This window comes from Megachile rotundata, chromosome 7 (genome assembly GCF_050947335.1).
Source record: "Megachile rotundata isolate GNS110a chromosome 7, iyMegRotu1, whole genome shotgun sequence".
In the NCBI taxonomy this organism is placed as follows: Eukaryota; Metazoa; Arthropoda; class Insecta; order Hymenoptera; family Megachilidae; genus Megachile; species Megachile rotundata.
Genome location: NC_134989.1, coordinates 15,899,358 through 15,920,350, shown reverse-complemented (window position 1 = coordinate 15,920,350; position 20,993 = coordinate 15,899,358). Strand labels below are relative to the sequence as shown.

The 20,993-nt window shown below is 40.3% G+C and overlaps 1 long non-coding RNA gene and 1 pseudogene across 1 annotated transcript in view; both read left to right on the top strand.

Annotated features, from left to right (window-relative positions):
• The window catches only part of LOC143264788 (uncharacterized), a 76,607-nt gene extending 57,401 nt beyond the window's left edge, over nucleotides 1-19,206 (top strand). Inside the window, exons 5-10 of the long non-coding RNA XR_013038719.1 lie at nucleotides 7,987-8,171; nucleotides 8,239-9,472; nucleotides 9,542-9,822; nucleotides 10,755-11,027; nucleotides 12,224-12,369; nucleotides 13,581-19,206. This is a non-coding gene — a long non-coding RNA (uncharacterized LOC143264788). The remainder of the gene's footprint in view (nucleotides 1-7,986; nucleotides 8,172-8,238; nucleotides 9,473-9,541; nucleotides 9,823-10,754; nucleotides 11,028-12,223; nucleotides 12,370-13,580) is intronic.
• Nucleotides 109-1,732, top strand: LOC105662193 (uncharacterized; annotated as a pseudogene).
• Nucleotides 19,207-20,993: the final 1,787 nt, after the last annotated feature.

Here is a 20,993-nt window from a genome sequence, read left to right as displayed (position 1 = left end):
TAATATACGCAACAAGTATTCGTAATAAATGTAATAAGAATTTATGAAACTTAAAATATTTAACCACCCTAATGCTTGCTTTATTATTTTTTATAACATCCCATTATGATGGACGTTTTCTTTTGGTTTTTTGGTGTCCAGCAATTTTTATTTGGCACGGTACACGGCTCATAATCCACCCCCTCCTCGAGCGTTGAATTTCTTTTTCATCCACGTCGTTCGTTTTCTTGCCCAGTTTTCTCTTTGCGGTAAAGATCGCCTTTGTGCGTCTATTGGCATGGACTGACAGGTGGAAATGGACGATTAAGTGGTAGACAATCCCGCCAGGAATTGTCTAGATTCGATTCCAGGATATCATTGGGAAAAAAGTGGAATGTATCGCGGCTCGATGATAATTTGTCAACCGTTGAAGTTGACAAGTTTTGGGTTTAAGTGTTGTAGGTTAATTTAATGTAAAATGCATAAATTCAGAAGTTATAAAAATTGCAAATCGCTAAATCCACAAATCTTAAAATTCACGCATTCCAAAATCTACGCTCCTGTAAATTCACATATCCCAATATTCACGCATCCTGAAATCCATATGCGCCGAAATCCACACATCTCCAAATCTACAAATCCCAACATTCACGCACCCCAAAATTCACGCACTCTAAAATTCACACATCCCAAAATTCACGCACCCTAAAATTCACTCATCCCAAAATTCACGCACCCTAAAATTCACATATCCTAAAATTCACGCACTCCAAAATCTACATATCCCAAAATTCACGCATTCTAAAATCCATATGCGCCAAAATCCACACATCTCCAAATCCACGCACCCCAAAATTCACTCATCCCAAAATTCACGCACCCTAAAATTCACATATCCTAAAATTCACGCACTCCAAAATCCACATATCCTAACATTCACGCATCCCAAAATCCACACATCTCCAAATCCACAAATCCCAAAATTCACGCACCCCAAAATTCACATATCCTAAAATTCACGCACTCCAAAATCCACAATTACCAAATCCACGCACCCCAAAATCCACATATTCCAAAATTAAATATCTCCATCCTCCAAACTCCCAATCCCAAATCTCCAAAATCCACGCACCCCAAAACTATAAACTCTCCACCCTCCAAACTCCCCATCCGACACTCCAAATTCCCCAAAAGCCGAAATAACTCACAACACACAAAAGTACCAGTACCCCACTACAAACGCCAAATCTCAGATAAATAAATGAAGCAATCGATATATCATCCGTACAATGACTATCGAGGAACACGTTTCACGGTTTTCAACTTTGAGTTAGGTGGTTTTCGCGCGGAATACGGCGTACAGTTTGCGATATACGAAAAGAGATATGACTCTCGTGCGAATGGCGAGTGGAAGGAGCGCGAACGATGTAGGGAGAAAGGAGGACAGAAAAGGGAAGAAAAATATTATTTATGGGACGGTTGGATGGTGGTGCCGGCGTGCCATGCATAGACAGCACCTCGTTCTAGTCGGCAAACGAATGGCTCGTTTTCGATCCGCAAATGTACGGAAATGCCGGTCGAGAGCTATTTCTTAATATTTGCCGATATCGCTAGATCCCTTTTGGGGTTCAACCTTTTGTACGTTTCCATAGAAACCTTGTGGATTAACGTTCTTGTATCTTTGCGTTACTGTGTCATTTTCCATTTTTATCTTTTAAGTACTCAAGGTGAATTATTTATTTGGATCATTTGATGTGAAATTTGTTATTTATTTATGTGAGATACGTGTTCGTATAAGGGTCGAAGATGAACGTTTTATTTTGATTTTTATATAATCAAGCCTGCAATTTATTTATGTAAGACATGTGTTTATTCAAGGGTTGAAGATGTACTCTTTATTTTGATCTTTCCTTTAATCATCAAGTCTGCAATTTTTTTATATAAGACACATATTATTTGAGGGTTGAAAATGCACTCTTGATTTCATCCATTTAACTTGCTGTCAAATATGTAATTTATTTAATAAGATACATGTTCATATGAGGGTTGAAAATGAACTTTTATGTAATTTATGTAAGACATGTGTTTGTTCAAGGGTTGAAGATGTACTCTTTATTTTGATCTTTCCTCTAATCATCAAGTCTGCAATTTTTTTTATATAAGACACATATTATTTGAGGGTTGAAAATGCACTCTTTATTTCGACCATTTAACTTGCTGTCAAATATGTAATTTATTTAATGAGATACATGTTCATATGAGGGTTGAAAATGAACTGCTTATTTTGAACCTTTTTATAATCAAGTCTGAAATTTATTTATAAAAGACACATATTATTTGAGGGTTGAAAATGCACTCTTTATTTCGACCACTTCATTGATCATCAATTATACATAATTCAATATACATCATCAAATATATAATTCATATACATGAACAGTAATAGTAACTTCATACAATACATAAAAAATAATAGTAACTTTTACAAGTTTTAGGATTCAAGCAATTTTATTAAGGGTTGAAATAATGTTCATTGTCAAACATGAACTTTCAAGGTATTTCGTTTTAAGTATGTACCTTGATATACAATGAAGTTGATGAATTTTGCATATTATTTTTCCTGACCAATTTTGAATAAATATAAAGTGAACAAACACTATATGTAAAGCATAATAGTCTATAGACATATAGTTTATGAATTTAAAAATTGAATGTCCATGTAGATTTGTGTAAAATGTTCATGTCTGAAGAGATTAATATGTCACAAGAAACAAATGACTAAATTCAAAAGATTTTAATAAATCTGTGTTTGAATGTCGGATCATTGTGTATGATTTTTCAGCTTGAATAGAATAATCTAAAAAAAATAATTTCGCCAGAGGTACAATAAGGAACGGTATCTGAAGCATATATCGTAGGAATAGCATCGAAAAATCTCGATTCCCTTCGGGTGTAGGGCGCGATGGCGATGTCGCGTCATTGAAATGTAGGAGAGACCGAGTTCCAGGCAGGTTCCGAAGGGGACGGATGCAGCTTTTCAGAAGAGCTTTTACGAGTCGCATATGTGACCGCCGTCTCTTTTATCCCTCGCTTTATATTCCTGGCACCGTGTACCATCCCCTCCACCCCGTGCAGGATGACCAGCAACCCCTCCGACCATGTCGAGAGGAGCCATTCCACCCTCGACCGGCTTCTAACCGAGAAGAAATCTTTCTTCATATTCGCTGGGGAGTGATCGTCTGACATAACGTAACAAATTTCCAACTCCTTCGAGGTTCACCCTTCTCCACCCCCCTCGGGCCGTTCGAACGCGCATTTAAATCGTCCGTAGTCTTTTTATCTTCCGTTTCGTGGCCAGACCCTCGTTTCGAGGATACGGCCCACGAAAAAACATGGTCGATCGACACGACCGTCCAGGGACCGATTCTTCCCACGCACAATTTACAGTTTCCATTTTATTCCCATCGTTCGACAACTCGAAGATGGCCGAGGATAAACTCGTTTCGGCCTCGCCAATCATCCAACCCTCGCATCTTATGGGATCTGGTAATGTCCAATATGTAGTGTTCAAAATATTGCTGTTTGAAATTTTTCATGAAACGCAATTCGCCGTAGAGCTAGATTTCAAGGTGGATCAGTCGGGTGATAGAAATCGGGTAAGAAACCGAGGTACCATGGTCACATCGATTAATTCTTTATCGATTCGACGCGCGGCGAGAAGAACCGCGACAAAAACGCTCTTCGTGAAGATGCAAACGACTGAGCGAATCAGCGGGGAACTTTTTATTGCACCTTTCTGTAATGTCATGCCGGATAATTTAGGTGTTAAATGCGTTTGCCGCGCTTGCAACTATTCTCAAAATCCTCTTTTAACAAAAGATGGACGACTTCACAAAATTATTTCGTGACAAGATTTTTAAACTCCCTTTTCATTTCTTTATTACCGAATTTAAATTTAAAAATATTTCTGTCACTCATACGAATGACGTACGATCGTCAGTGATTTTTAGTACCATTTTTAGTTAGAAGTTATACAAGATTAAGGTTTGTTACGGGTCTGAGGTTCAACCCTTTCCAGATTTGGAAGGTGAGAAGAGACGTGAGAACCACTGGCGGTTCCGGTTTATTAATTTCATAAAAACTGTAGGACGCACGTTCACCGTCTTTTTCATGATTTAATTAGTTAGCATCGATGGGGGCTGGCCACCTGGTCGAAGGGGGACCACCATGGGTCTCTCGAGCCCGGACGTAACCTCGGAGTCTAACGACGTGGAACACTCTTGTTCTTCGCCGATCGCGGTTCCGTAACGCGTTAAATTTATCGTCGACGAGGTTTCTTCCTCGTCTCATTATTCACGTAAATCGATCTCTCTATCCCGATATCCGTGTCGAACCAATTGTTCGATACCTATTTTATCTCCGTGCATCTACTACCTCTTTCAAACCGTACACTGCTTCAAACTCTTCCACCTTGCCTACGATAACACTTATTGTTATTTCGAAAATTAATTTGGATATCAATGTGCATCACATTCAAAAAATTCAAGTAAATGGACAGACAGTTTGAGAATCAATTTTAATTTTCATGGTTTTAGAACTAGGTTGAATGTTTACATGTTGAGAACGAAGTTGGATGTCCACAGTTTGAGAATCTATTTGGATGTTTCTTATTTTAATAATCAATTTGAGAGTTCATATTTGAATGTTTACGTTTTGAGAAATAATTTGAAGATATACATTTCGAAAGATTGCTTATATAACAAGAAAATATGACGAGTAGTATGATGTACGTATTCTAGACTGACGTTGCTAAAACAAAATGGCGGCTCGTCAAATATGGCGGACAGTGGTCCACCTCGAAACTTATAAACTTTGCTGTGACTTGTTAAGATAAAATTTCTATAAAACTACACTTGCAATATGGATTTAAAGATTGAACTTAAAAGAAACGGTATAGAAAAACATTTCAAGAGCATTCTTAATATTTTTCATAGGATAAAGAAGTTTTTAACAAAAACATCAAGCTTGATGAATTAATTTATCGTTTCATGCAAAATTATAAGAATTGCAGTATCTTCAAAATATTTCTACAAGAAAGTTTCAAGTTAATCGGTACTTTTCGATCGAATCGTGAAATACGCATTAACGTTTTTCGTAAATTTCAAGCGTTTAAAGTCGGCAAAATGGAGCGACCACAAGCAGAGCTGAATTGTTGCCTTGCCGGATTGGAGTCCGTGTCTTTTACACTTTCTCGCTTGTCAGGTGGGCAGGACGGCTCGGTAATTAGTGTGAAGAAATTGTGGCTCCGAGGGTGACGAAGCAAGCACGAGTTCCCGCCACGTGAACAAGTCCGCCGACTTGGTCCCAGACTTCTTGTCGTTCTCTCGACTTTGTTGTTTTAATTGAACGGAATTAGTTAATACCACCATATCGTTCCTTTCCTTTTATCCTTTTACATTCGTTCAATTTCGCGGATCACGCATTTCAGTATCTCTTTGCTACCGCCGACTTCATTTCCAATCTCTTTTCACTCCTTTCAAATTGTTCCTCGACTGATATTTATTTTCTTTATTTATACTGGTCACTGTTATTTACATTGATTACTTGTATGAATGACTACTATTTATGTAGACTATACTGGTGTTGCTTATATTAATTGTTTATATGAATGATTTTTAAATGACGTTGATCATTTGTAAAGATGAATGTTGTTTATATTAATTGTTTATATGAATGATTTTTAAATGATGTTGATTATTTGTAAGGATGAATGTTGTTTATATTAATTGTTTATATGAATGATTTTTAAATGATGTTGATCATTTGTAAGGATGAATGTTGTTTATATAAATTGTTTATATGAATGATTGTTATTGATGTTCATTATTTATAATGATGAATGTTGTTTATATTAATTGTTTATATGGATGATTGTTATTGATGTTCATTATTTATAATGATGAATGTTGTTTATATTAATTGTTTGTATGGATGATTGTTATTGATGTTCATTATTTATAATGATGAATGTTGTTTATATTAATTGTTTATATGAATGATTTTTAAATGACGTTGATCATTTGTAAGGATGAATGTTGTTTATATTAATTGTTTATATAGATGATTGTTATTGATGTTCATTATTTATAATGATGAATGTTGTTTATATTAATTGTTTATATGAATGATTTTTAAATGATGTTGATCATTTGTAAGGATGAATGTTGTTTATATTAATTGTTTATATGAATGATTTTTAAATGATGTTGATCATTTGTAAAGATGAATGTTGTTCATATTAATTGTTTATATGGATGATTGTTACTGATGTTGATTATTTGTAAGGATGAATGTTGTTTATATTAATTGTTTATATGAATGATTTTTAAATGACGTTGATCATTTGTAAGGATGAATGTTGTTTATATTAATTGTTTATATAGATGATTGTTATTGATGTCCATTATTTATAATGATGAATGTTGTTTATATTAATTGTTTATATGGATGATTGTTATTGATGTCCATTATTTATAATGATGACACTTGCTTATATTAATTGTTCATATTGATGACTATTTATATTGATTGTACAAATAATATACAATATGTACAACATTTATATAATAATTTATCAACGTTATGAAAAATATGTACCTTTACAACGTACTAATTGTAAATTAATAACGTACCTATAAATAGTGTGCCTAATAATAAATAATGTACCAATACAGTAAATGTACCTATAAATAATGTACCTACATGTATAATAAATAATGTACCAATACAATAAACGTATAAAAATTATTGAAACGATGCAAAAATGTTCGATGAAGGTTTAAAGAATAGAACAAATCATAGCAACAAAGTGATTTTCTTTTCTAAACACGTTCAGTCGTCAACGCAGCAGATAATTGATTAACGAGAGCCACGTAGCTCCACATTCTGTTGTACCTGCACGTTGCCGGTTCAATTGACCATGACGAAATATTTTCCCTTAATTGAATAATCAACGGTTAATCAAACGGCAGGCTCGACTTAAGATAACGATCGGTCGGCCCACTTAGCGCGGCAAACGGGCCGAATAGCGAGTAATTATTCACACAGCCGTCTGAATAATCACCGAGAAAATTAAGCGAGCCTTGTTTTATTAATAGCGACACGTTTTCGACATTCTCCGTCGTGTATCCCTCTGCCAGTCAATTTGCTTATGGCTCGCCTTGTTAATCCGGCAAATTGCAACGAAATTGCCACCTTTGTGCTTCCGATAATATATTAGTGTTTTACTGGCGCGTAAACTGTTGGTTTTAAAGGGCGTTTGGGAGAAGTTGATGGCCGTAAATTTTTATTCAGAATTAATTTGGGAATTTGGTAGGGATATGTGTCACTGTAGGAAATATTCAGGTTACATATGAAATATTTATATCATATATAAAATTGTAAGGTATCGAGGTTCCATCAAGGTTGATCAGCTTCAAAGTACAAAATTTTGAGGTTAGGAACGCTTGAAGTTTTAGAATTATTAAATTATGAAATTTCCAAGGTTTAAAGTTTGAGTACAAAGTCCTGAAGTTGTAGTACAATGTTCTGAGTCTTCAAGGTTATAAAATGTCTTTGACTTCAGAGTCTCAAGTTTGGAAAGTTGAAATATTTCAAAGCTCCAAAGATGTGAGTACTATAAAGTACTGTCCCAAAATTCTAGCGTTCAGTATCTCAAACATTTCAAGCTTGCAAAGTCCTAAAATCATAGAGTCCCCAAAAGTCCTAAGAGTCTTACAGTACCCTTTCTAAAATTCCACAGTACACAATTTTCAAAATTTCAAGCCTCCAAAGTCCTAAAATCTTTGAACCCCAAAATTTCAAACTTCCAAACACTTCACTACCCCAGAGCCCAAAGTCCTAAAATAAAAAAATACCACAACCTATAAAATGAAACACTACGAAGTAAAAAGTAGCTCTCTAATACGACACAGCAATAACCATAACTATTTTAATGGTATGTGACAGGAATAGCGTACGAAGAAACGGCGATGATGCACGCTTCCTACATAGCCGGGATTAATTTATCGATCGATTGGCTCGTCTTCGTGGGATCGAGGAACGCCGTGTTGAGCAAGAAAACGAACGTCGAAGAAAATCCATGGAACCCGGAAAATGGGTAGAATCAGAAACAAATAGCGATGTGGCAAAAGGTAAGAAGCAAGATGAATATTGATCTCGAAATACCAGTTCTGATCCTGTGTTACATGCTTTTTCCAGGGATACAGTTACGTGGAAATCTTCTCATGAGTACACTCGATATTGTCGATCGGTGCTCGATCTAATTCTTGGATTAAGAGGTTCTCTCAAGAAATACTCTCCAAACTCTTTACGTGTCTTTTGCTGCGATTTCCGGAGCTTTGCATTAAAATAGAATGATATGAAGGAGAATGATATGAAGCTTGAATATGGAGGGAAAATTATACCCTATGCAAGGAGGGGAGGTTCTCTCAAGAAATACTCTCCAAACTCTTTACGTGTCTTTTGCTGCATTTTCCGGAGCTTAGCATTAAAATAGAATGATGTGAAGGAGAATGATATGAAGCTTGAGCATGTAGGAAAAATTGTACTCCTATGCAAGGAGGGAAGGTTCTGTAAGAGCAAACATAATGGCTGTGATAAATGCAAAGATAAATATGTAACTCTTCTGTTTCTTACGCAGAAGAATATACTTTAGGAAGGATGTTATATGTTAGAGAAACATATGTTACATTTTACTATGCATGGAAATACGGTGCGTGGTGATACAACGCGTGGAAGTACGGCGCGAAGGAGTACCACGCGTGGATATATGGCGCGTAGGAATACCACGCGTGGAATATACGGTGCGTGGGAATTCCACGCGGGGAAATACGACGCGTGGAGATACAACGAATGGAAGTACGGCGCGTGGAGATACAATGCGTGGAAGTACGGCGCGAAGGAGTACCACGCGTAGATATATGGCGCGTAGGAATACCACGCGTGGAAAATACGGTGCGTGGGAATTCCACGCGTGGAAAATACGGAGCGTAAAAGTTCTATGCGTGGAAATATGGCGCGTGGTGATACAACGCGTGGAAGTACGGCGCGTGGGAGTACCACGCGTGGATATACGACGCGTAGGAGTACCACGCGTGGATATACGGCGCGTAGGTATACCACGCGTGGAAAATACGGTGCGTGGGAATACCACGCGTGGAAAATACGGTGCGTGGGAATTCTAAGCGTGGAAATATGGCTTATAGAAATTCCACGCGTAGAAAATACGGTGCGTGGAAATACGGCGCGTGGAAATATGGCTTATAGGAATTCCACGCGTGGAAATAGAGCGCGTGGAAATACGGCGCGTGGAGATACAGCGCGTATCTATAAACTAGACTTGATCTCCAAATTGAAGCGAACGAAAAATTGATCACAGCCAAAGTACAAACGCGTCACGAGTGCGTCGCGACTCATAAAAATAGTCGAAGAGGTAAAGAACATACTCCAATAATCCAAGATAATATTTTGTGAAGATTTGTAGTTGACGCTCCGTTTTCAGACCATAGTGCGAGACTCGTTAAATCTTTCGGTGCCGAGTTAAATTACAGAGGACCGAATAACGTCTAAATCACTTCTGTCATCGTAGAATCGTCAAACAGTCTCGTAAGGATGTTTTCATGCGACGATCACGGGAACGGCCATCGATCGGTACGGGTTACGACACCATGAAACGTCCGGCAAGTGCATCCGGAAGCCGATGATGGATCGTCCAGAGAAAAAATAGCAGTTTGTGGATCGTGGTTCGAGGAAACATCGTTTGAAGCATTGTTTCACTATCCGGTAATGAGTCTACTTCTACTGAACATTGTCGATCTTTTATGGAAAGGCATTTTTACAGATGTTGTAAAGGTACATTGGTTTATAGTTCCTTAATTTTAGAATGAAATCAGATATCTGGTCTCATAGATTCTTTTTATTTTAGAATGGAATCACGTATTTTTATAGATTCGTTTTGGGATAAAGTGACATAACCTTAAAGCCTCACTTAAGTTTGAAACAAAATAACATAACCTTACAGCCTCACTTAAGTTTGAAACAAAGTAACATAACCTTAAAGTCTCACTTAAGTAATATAATCTTACAGCCTCATTTAAGTTTGATATAAAGTAACATAACCTTATAACCTCACTTAAGTTTGAAATAAAGTAATATAACCTTACAACCTCACTTAAGTTTGAAATAAAGTAATATAACCTTACAGTCTCACTTAAGTAACATAACCTTACAGCCTCACTTAAGTAACATAACCTTACAGCCTCACTTAAGTAACATAACCTTACAGCCTTACTTAAGTAACATAACCTTACAGCCTCACTTAACTTTGAAACAAAGTAATATAACCTTATAGCCTTCCTCAATTTTAGAATTATATTATTTAAAATCACGTAGCAATTAGAACATGGCGTAGTTTGTAAAAATTATTTAAAGCTAGCTATCTATAGGCTGACACTTTCATTTCACAACATATGTCTGTTAAGTATATTTTATCTGATATCTTCAAAGGGTTGTTTGGTTAAAAAATAAAGTCTACATTCTTCACTTATATTTTCATCATAATCTACATCATTTTGTGACCAAATTGGAAACAGCTTGTACCTTGTATAATATGTTTAATATTCCCACCACCCACGAATAACAATTTCGAGCGCTAATTCGTCCCATAACTCTCGGATGATTCAATAATAATTAAAGCTCGCAATTTCCGCATAAAGTTCCAGGAAAAAGGAGCGAACCCTAAGGAAGATCGAGGATAATAAGAAGAAACAGCCGCTCGCAGCTAACGCAATTTCCATTGGGCTGCCTCGTAAATTTCGCTATTATTCTGAAAAACGCCACAATAAACGGGCAAAGTGGTTAGCACTAGAGGGAACAGGTTTCGGCGATCGTTTCAGCCGTTCGCGATAAACAACCCGCAACCCCGGGAAATCGGTGAAATACACGCTCGAGCGTGCATCTTCTCGCTAATAGGAAAGCGATTTATGCTCGTGAGTCTTTTATTTATTATTCCGTCGGTGTATATTGCCGTTTATTATTCCCACGTTATCCTGGGTCAACTATGTGTTAATCGACGATTAATCTGAACGCGTAAATTAAACGTTAAACTTTAATGGTTTTGGTTAGGTTTCATTTTAAATTATTTCCCAGTCAAAGACTGTACAACAGTACGATTATATATTTGTCTATGTTCATTTTCTTCAGTAAGAAATTTCGTATGTTCGGTGATCGTTTAAGCATTCCTCGGGAGTCCCGTTTTGTCAGCAACATTCGATACTCCGTGGGCAAACGATATTACATTAGCGACCTGTGCAAACAAGCCAGCGACATTTCGGTGACACGCGTTCCTCTTCCGCTACTGTCCGCCCTCGTTGTTTGTTCTTGCCTCCTGACGTACAATTTACGGTTTTTTGACGTGCTCTTTGATTAGCAAAATATCTGCCGTACGTCGCTGTTTGTGGACTATTAGTACCGCCTATGTTCCGCAGTCTATCCATATGTATGTGTACCGCATACATGAACTACATACTTGTATCACATACATGTACCACATACATGAACTACATACTTGTATCACATACATGTACCACATACATGTATCATATAAATGTTACACATACATGTACTGCATACATATACCACATACACATGTACCACATACATAGATTACATATATATAATGCCACATATACATGTACCACATATGTACCACATACATGAACCACATACATGTATCATATAAATGTTACACATACGTGTACCACATACATGTGCCACATACATGTATCATATAAATGTTACACATACGTGTACCACATACATGTGCCACATACATATATTACAGACATGTACTACATACATATACCACACATACATGAACCACATGCATGTACTTCATACATGTACCACATACATATACCACATACATGTACCACATACATTATAAATGTACCACAATTCTTGCCAGGAAGACATACATTCTTCATTGACTTCATTGACTATCTAACAATAAGTCTCCAGAACTATCAATAGTTAGTAACGCTAATTAATTTAAAATAAATTTAAACTGCAACTGAACCAAAAAAATAAGTATATGATCATTCTTCATGTGAGCAGAAAATGACATTTCTATCTTTAAACTGACAGCCACAATTGCATCAATGATGAAATTAATCGACCATTTTAGATGCCGTCCGCTGCACGAATGTGGCTAGGTCGTTTATTATCATTCGAGAAGCAAACTAATTTCGTGAGGAAAAAGGGACCTGACGACCTCGTGGGCGATATTAGTTCCCTGCTAGAGCGGACTGGAACGTTTACATTCGTCGACCAGTAAGTAGCAATAAATATTTGTTGGTCGGCTGTCGATTGCCGCTATTACGTAACACATGGTCTAACAGACGTGTTTCTGTCTCTATTATAGAGTTTAGTGCTCGGTGACATGTTATGGAGCCATTATGTCATTTGTGGCTTTAGAATTATTGAGGTGGGTGGAATGGGATGTGGGGAGTAGAGAGGTTCTGGGTGGAATTTGGGGAGATTTTAGGTTGAATTTTAGGGAGATCCTAGGTGGAATTTAGGGAGATCCTAGGTGGAATTTAGGGAGATCCTAGGTGGAATTTAGGGAGATACTAGTGGGGAGATCCTTGGTGGAATTTGGGGAGATCCTAGGTGGAATTTGGGGAGATCCTAGGTGGAATTCAGGGAGGTCCTAGGTGGAATTTGGGGAGATCCCAGGTGGAATTTAGGGAGATCCTAGGTGGAATTTAGGGAGATCCTAGGTGGAATTTAGGGAGATACTAGTGGGGAGATCCTTGGTGGAATTTGGGGAGATCCTAAGTGGAATTTAGGGAGATCCCAGGTGGAATTTAGGGAGATCCCATAGGGGAGATCCTAGGTGGAATTTGGGGAGATCCTAGGTGGAATTTGGGGAGATCCTAAGTGGAATTTAGGGAGATCCCATGTGGAATTCAGGGAGATTTTAAATCTAGTTTACGGAGATCGTAAGTGCAGAGTAGGAAGATCTCAAGAATCCAGAAGGAAGGCTAGGTAGGTTTTGGGTGGAATCTATGAATCATTGCCACCTTTAGAAAGATCCTACAAGATTAGAATCTTGAGAAATCCCAATTAGGATCTGGTTCAAATCTAAAAATATTATAAACACAATTATAGCAGAAGCTAAATATAATCTAGAAGAGACCCTAAACAAGTTATGGCTGCAACCTAAAGCGATTATAAGAGATCTTATAGAACCTACACCAACTCCTAAATCTCTAAATGAACCTAGAACCCTGCTCTGCAAAAAACCCATACAAAGAACTTATCAAGATCCCATTTAAAATCAGGAAAAAGCCCTCTAATTAAAATCCTCTAAAGACAAGACCTAAGGACACTAAAACACGCTAAACAATCCTCGTCAATCAATCAGCCATGTCCAATCAACGTTCAAGCATAAAACCGGGAGCAACGACTCCCACAATTTCAATTTCACATAACAGGATTCGAACGGGAGCAAAAATACTGAATGAACATAATCGTTTCAGGTGAAGCTGGATCAAGTATTCGCTCGAAGAAAAGAAGTACCAATTTAACGGGAGGAGTTAAATCATTGGCCACCGTGTCGAGAGGAGTCTCACGGCCTACTTGATCGCGCGGAACAAGAAGCCGGAAAGCCGCGTAGATCGGCGGCCGCCATTGATCTCCTGTTAGAATCGAATCGTCTCGATGTAACAAGATAAATAGTCGACGGGACATTGCGATCGAGGGCGAGGATCGCGGAGTCATGCTGACTCGTTCGATATCCCTGCTATCGCTAGTTCCTTTTACGCCCGCGACAACCTGCCATGCCTGCCAATTTCTTTGCAAATTTGCGACGTACTCTTGACTATGCTTCAAATCATGAAACTGATGCTTTACTTACGAATTTTTAATATTCTTCATTGTTAAATAGCATTTTAATACCATCGTGACACAAGAAATATGAAATTATTTAGGTTAAAACAATTGTTGGAAATTATTATTGGAAATGCGTGGAAATATGGGGCGTGGAGGTATGGCGCGTGGATATACGGCGCATAGGAGTACTAGGTGCGGAATATATGATGCGTAGGAATACCACGCGTGGAAAATACGGCACGTGGGAATTCTACGCGTGGAAATATGGCGCATAGGAACTCCACGCGTGGAAGTACGGTGCATAGAAGGTTTATGCGTGGAAATACGGCGCGTGGAGATACAACGCGTGGAAATACGGCGCGTAGGAGTACCACGCGTGGATATACGGCGCGTAGGTATACCATGCGTGGAAAATTCGATGCATGGGAGCTCCACGCGTAGAAAATACAATGCGTGGAATTCCACGCGTAGAAAATACTATGCGTGGGAATTCCACGCGTGGAAATACAGCGCGTGGAGGTACAACGCGTGGATATACGGCGCGTAGGAATACCACGCGTGGAAAATACGGTGCGTGAAAATTCCTAGCGTGGAAATATGGTGTATGGGAACTCCACGCGTGGAAGTACGGTGCGTAGAAGTTCTATGCGTGGAAAATACGGCACATGGGAATTCTAAGCGTGGAAATATGACGCGTAGGAATTCCACGCGTAGAAAATACGATGCGTGAAAATTCCTAGCGTGGAAATATGGTGTATGGGAACTCCACGCGTGGAAGTACGGTGCGTAGAAGTTCTATGCGTGGAAAATACGGCACATGGGAATTCTAAGCGTGGAAATATGACGCGTAGGAATTCCACGCGTAGAAAATACGATGCGTGAAAATTCCTAGCATGGAAATATGGCGCGTGGAAATACGACGTGTGGAAATACAGCGCGTGGAAAATATGATGCGTAGAAATACCACGCGACCCCCAAAAATAATAGTCAAATACTTCAAAAAGCATACAACCCAAAATTTTCTCAAATAAAAATACATAAAATCACAACGAAAAGTATCGTAATCACATTTCCAGCTGGCACTCGTTTCAGGACGAGGCTTCGGTCGAACGTTTCCGTTCCAGCGCGGATATTCCAAGTTTTCGATCAGCACGAGCTGATCGGCTTTTTGCTAGGACTGCTTTTTGCGCGATCATTGCCACCTTCGTCACGGCCACGCCCGGCCACGTGAGGCCATGAACACAGTGTTACAGGTGTTTGCCCATCCTCAGCCTCGAATTCTTTTATGCCCTTTCGGCTCAGCCTATTAAACGCTCCTATCCTACCGGCTTTTCTCACCTTCTGGTCACGTTGTTTCCTTCTTTTATTTAATTTTCTTTTGCCCCTCGAATTCTTATCAATCGTTTCGCTTCACTGTCATTTCTCTTGCATCCGACCGTGCAATTCTTACTCTCTGTTCTTAGTTTCTTTCTGATGCTTTTTTACATTTATTCTTTCTGTCTCGCGTTGACTGTTCAGTATAAATGTTACTTTACCGATTTCATGGGCTTTGTTGTAAATTAATGTGCATTAAATTGTATCTCGATTTGTTGGCAAGAACGGAGAACTTTATAACTGGATTCATGTTAAATATTTGTAAGATGTACAATAGTAGATTTACAGTATTAACTCATGATATGGCGCGTAGGTATACCATGCGTGGAGAATACGGTGCTTGAAAATTCCATGCGTGGAAGTTTGGCGCATAGGAATACCACGCTTGAAAATACGGTGCGTAGAAGTTCTATGCGTGGAAATATGGCGCGTGAAGATACAACGCGTGGGAGTATGGCGCGTGAGAGTACCGCGCGTGGATATACGGCGCGTGAGAATACCACGCGTGGATATACGGCGCGTAGATATACCACGCGTGGAAAATACGGTGCGTGGGAATTCCACGCGTGGAAATACGGCGCGTAGAAATACCACGCGTGGAAAATACGGTGCGTGAGAATTCCACGCGTGGAAATACAGCGTGTAGAAGTTCCATGCGTGGAAATATGGCGCGTGGAAGTAAGGTGCGTGAGAGTACCACGCGTGGATATACGGGGCGTGAGAATACCACGCGTGGATATACGGGGCGTGAGAATACCACGTGTAGGGATACCACGCGTGGAAAATACGGTGCGTAGGAATTCCACGCGTGGAAATACGGCGCGTAGAAATACCACGCGTGGAAAATACGGTGCGTGGGAACTCCACGCGTGGAAATACGGCGTGTGGAAGTTCCATGCGTGGAAATATGGCGCGTGGAAGTATGGTGCGTGAGAGTACCACGCGTGGATATACGGGGCGTGAGAGTACCACGCGTGGATATACGGGGCGTGAGAATACCACGTGTAGGGATACCACGCGTGGAAAATACGGTGCGTGGGAATTCCACGCGTGGAAATACGACGCGTAGAAGTTCTCTGCGTGGAAATACGGAGCGTGGAGATACAACGCGTGGGAATACAACGCGTGGATACACGACGCATAGGAATACCACGCGTGGAAAATACTTTTGCTTCAATTTGCACAATGATTATACACATTCTGAAACAGTAATTATGGGAATTGATATAACAGATAGATTAGTTGACGACGTGGTATCAGTTTGATAGAAATTACGATCTCGGAATCTGTTTAAGAAACAACCATTTTTCGTGTCGTTTCGGAGGGAACATGACGGCGACAGGATTCAGGTCGATGGCAGGTTTTTCAACGGGCAAAAAGCAGCTAGTAAAACAAGCGAAGTGTGATCGGTTATGGCAGAGGGTATGGGGCACGGTCGATCGAGGGGGTGGTCAATGGGGATTGGCGAGCAGCTCGTCTGCTCGGTGAACCGTGGATTAAGATAAACCCTTCATCGGTTTCTTGTCGAACGATTCTTCTCCCACGTTGCTTGCCGCAATGGCGAAGATAGCACTGGCTTAAAAGCGCTCTTAGTCATTTTCTTCGAAATTATTTAACGATATGTATTAACACGTTCACATACTTCACTTAATAAGGATGCCTTTGGTACATATTATTAATTATTACAATGATCATATTTGTAAATTAATGTGGCTGAAGGAAGAGAGATCTAATATGACTGGTCTTTAACAAAATCAAATATGATCAAGTTTTTAACAAACTCAAAAATGATCAATTTGAAACAAAATCGAATATGACAAGTTCGATAAAAATTTGTTTACAAACTTGTCATATTTGATTTTGTTAAAAAGTTGATCATATTTGATTTTGCCAAAGACTGGTCATATTTGATTTTGCTAAAGACGGGTCATATTTGATTTTGCTAAAGACTGGTCATATATGAAACTGTTGAAAAGTGAAGATTTATTTTACAACACATATGATTGAACATCAATTGACAGTCTGCACAAAAATGATACACTTGTAGCAACACGAAAGATATCGAGTAGCCCAATTAATTCAAGCAAGATTACCACGCTACTTCGAGATAGCTAACTGCGCATCGTCGATTAATAATTATTCTGTTTAACCACGACCATTACAGGCGCTAATTATCGCGATCTTCATCGCGATGTTATCGCGCCTTTCTTTCTTCTGACTCCCGGGAACGACAAACCCTTCCGGTCCCGTGCTGCCTCGCTTTTCAACAACAAACTTCTATGCGTGGAAATACAACGCGTGGAAATACGACGCATACATCCCCTCTAAAATCAAGTTCACCACAAATCAAATCATCTCCCAAATCTCTAAAACTTCATATCCCTCGATGAAGACATTTGCAAAAGAACCACCCAAACAGTTCTCCCTCTCAGTCCCCCCTATACCAATAGCCCCGGTAATTTCCCGGGTTCCATAACCTCGCAATGTTCGTATAAAAACCGCGTGGTTAGCCAGGGGTAGTAGTCTGCAGCGTTATACGTGTTTGGCGGCGGAAACAGCGGCATGATAGCCCGTTTAACCCATCCACCCCCTTTCGCCACTGTGCAACTTGTTTTCCCTTGTTCTCGTCTTCCTTTTTGGCAAAGCTTCAACCCCCGCCGCGAAAGGGTTGCTCAAGGTACATGGACATTACGGACGGCTATGTCAAGGCTTGGCTTTCTGCTCGCTTAAGAAATGACGTGTTTGCCGTTGGCCGTCGAAGGGAACCCATAACCTGTCCGACGGGCTGCCACCCGCCTCGACAGATACGCTACGAAGTCACTATGTTGCGCACCATCACTAACGCGATGTGGAGCTCCGGAGAATGACGTTGGTGACACTGACGCCACCCTGATCGACGGAAAAAACTCTACCGGTCGATCGATGGATCCGTCAAATGGATTTCGAGGCAGGGATTATTTATGGGCTCGATCCGAAGATCGTACGGTGACGGGACGCTTTTTGGAGATGCGTTAAGCTGCTGCTATGCAAGGATTCGTTCCTTTTTTAGTGGGGAGAATGCGGAGCAGCGGAAGTAATTGTAGAGGTGGTTTTGATTGATATGGGTTTTGGTTGTTCATTGCTGAGGACGTGTTGTGTAAAGAGTACTTATTGTGGGGAATTAGGGAGCGTGGAAGTGCGGAGCGTGGAAATACGGCGCGTGGAAGTATGACGTATAGGAATGTTCACTCGTGGAAATACAACATGTAGGATTTGGAGTTGTAGAGATAGAATTTGTAGCTATTTTATGCGTGGAAATACAATATGTAGAAATTTGGCGTGTAGGAATACCATGCGTGGAAGTATGGCGCGTAGAAATATTGGCGCGGTGGAGTACTCATCAGTGGAAATATGGCGCGTAGAAATATTGGCGCGGTGGAGTACTCATGAGTGGAAATATGGCGCGTGATAATATGATGCGCGAAAGTATCTATGCGTGGAATTACGGAGCGTAAGAGTATCCACGCGTGGGAGTACCTATGCGTGGAATTATGGAGCGTAAGAGTATCCACGCGTGGGTGTACCTATGTGTGGAATTATGGCGCGTGAGAATATTCACGCGTGGAAATATAGCGCATGGGAATACCTATGCGTGGAAATACGGCGCGTGGAATAACGACGCGTGGAATAACGGCGCGTGAAAATATGATGCGCGAAAGTATCTATGCGTGGAATTACGGAGCGTAAGAGTATCCACGCGTGGGAGTACCTATGCGTGGAATTATGGAGCGTAAGAGTATCCACGCGTGGGTGTACCTATGTGTGGAATTATGGCGCGTGAGAATATTCACGCGTGGAAATATAGCGCGTGGGAATACCTATGCGTGGAAATACGGCGCGTGGAATAACGACGCGTGGAATAACGGCGCGTGGAAACACTACGCATAGGGATACCTACGGATGGAAATACGGCGCGTGGAAATATGGCGCGTCACTATCATTTTTTTATGATCACAATTTTAGTACTGAAATAAATTTCACGACTATAACCATGCATCTTCCGTATGTGTAACACTAATTATTACTAATTCGATGACTAACCTACATCAAAATTATTAGAGACTCTTTGCACTCAACAGGAGACTCACATTCACCATTCAATACAATAATTTGAAAAAATATTTTTAACTCAATCTTCAGCATCACACATATGATATACAAACGTCCACATATGACGTATAAATGAAACAGACAACACATAATTAATACTAAAGAAATCTTGAAAGAATTCAGCAAACTTTCCAGCTAAAATGTTCTAAGCAAAAATACCTTCAACAGGTAACAGCAAAAATATCAACAGTGCATCAACCTTCAAGTGCAGACAGCTAATCGATAATTACAGAGCACCCCGTATATTTCACCCTCAAGTCCACAAATCACGACGAACGCGCTAAGACCATCGGCGTTAATGTTCTTCAAGCCTTGACTCGCGTCGAGGGGATGCAAAAGAAACGCGCGTTTTCCACGTACCGATCGATCGATCGATATTCAACGTGCATGTTAATGGGCAATTAATAGTCGCACGACTGTCCAAACGGCCCTTGTATCGCTCGCATACGTGGCGTGCCATAGAATCGTGCTTTTTTCGAACATTGGGTTTTGTAATCGACGTATCCACGCCGGAGCACCACGCTCTCCCTCATTCGTATTCGGTACACGTGGCCGCGAACGAGCTTATAAGTAACGCAGTAATGACACAGCCTGTCATGGCGCTGAACAGTTTTCTCGGCTTGCATTGTCGTTAAGCGAGTGGTCGCTGCTGATTTATCGTTGGACGACAGGAAAATTGCGTTGGGGACTTTTAGGTTTGTGTTCATTTGCTTATGTGCGCTAATAGCATTTTTGGGGTTTAGGATTTTGGTGCGCAAGATTTTCACGCGTGGGTATTTCTATGCAGCGAAATTCTATGCGTCAATGTTCCATACGCGCCGTATCTCCACGCGCTATTATTCAACGTACTGTATTTCCACGCGCCATATTTCCACGCGTAGATATCCCTACGCCCCATATTTCCACGCGCTGCATTTCCATGCGTAAGTATCCCTACGCGTCATATTTCCACGCGCTGTTATTCCACGCACCGCATTTCCACGTGTAGGTATCCCTATGCGTAGTATTTCCACGCGCCGTATTTCCACGCGTCATATTTTCACGCGTAGATATCCCTACGACCCATATTTCCACGCGCCATATTTCCACGCGTTGTATTTGGACGCTCGATATTTCCACGCGTAGATATTCCTACGCGCCATATTTCCACGCGCTGTTATTCCACGCACCGCATTTCCACGCGTAGGTATCCCTATGCGTAGTATTTCCACGCGCCGTATTTCCACGCGCCGTATTTCCACGCGCCGTATTTCCACGCGCCATATTTCCACGCGTAGATATCCCTACGCCCCATATTTCCACGCGCCGCATTTCCATGCGTAAGTATCCCTACGCGCCATATTTCCACGCGTTGTATTTGGACGTTCGATATTTCCACGCGTAGATATTCCTACGCGCCATATTTCCACGCGCTGTTATTCCACGCACCGCATTTCCACGCGTAGGTATCCCTATGCGTAGTATTTCCACGCGCCGTATTTCCACGCGCCATATTTCCACGCGTAGATATCCCTACGCCCCATATTTCCACGCGCCGC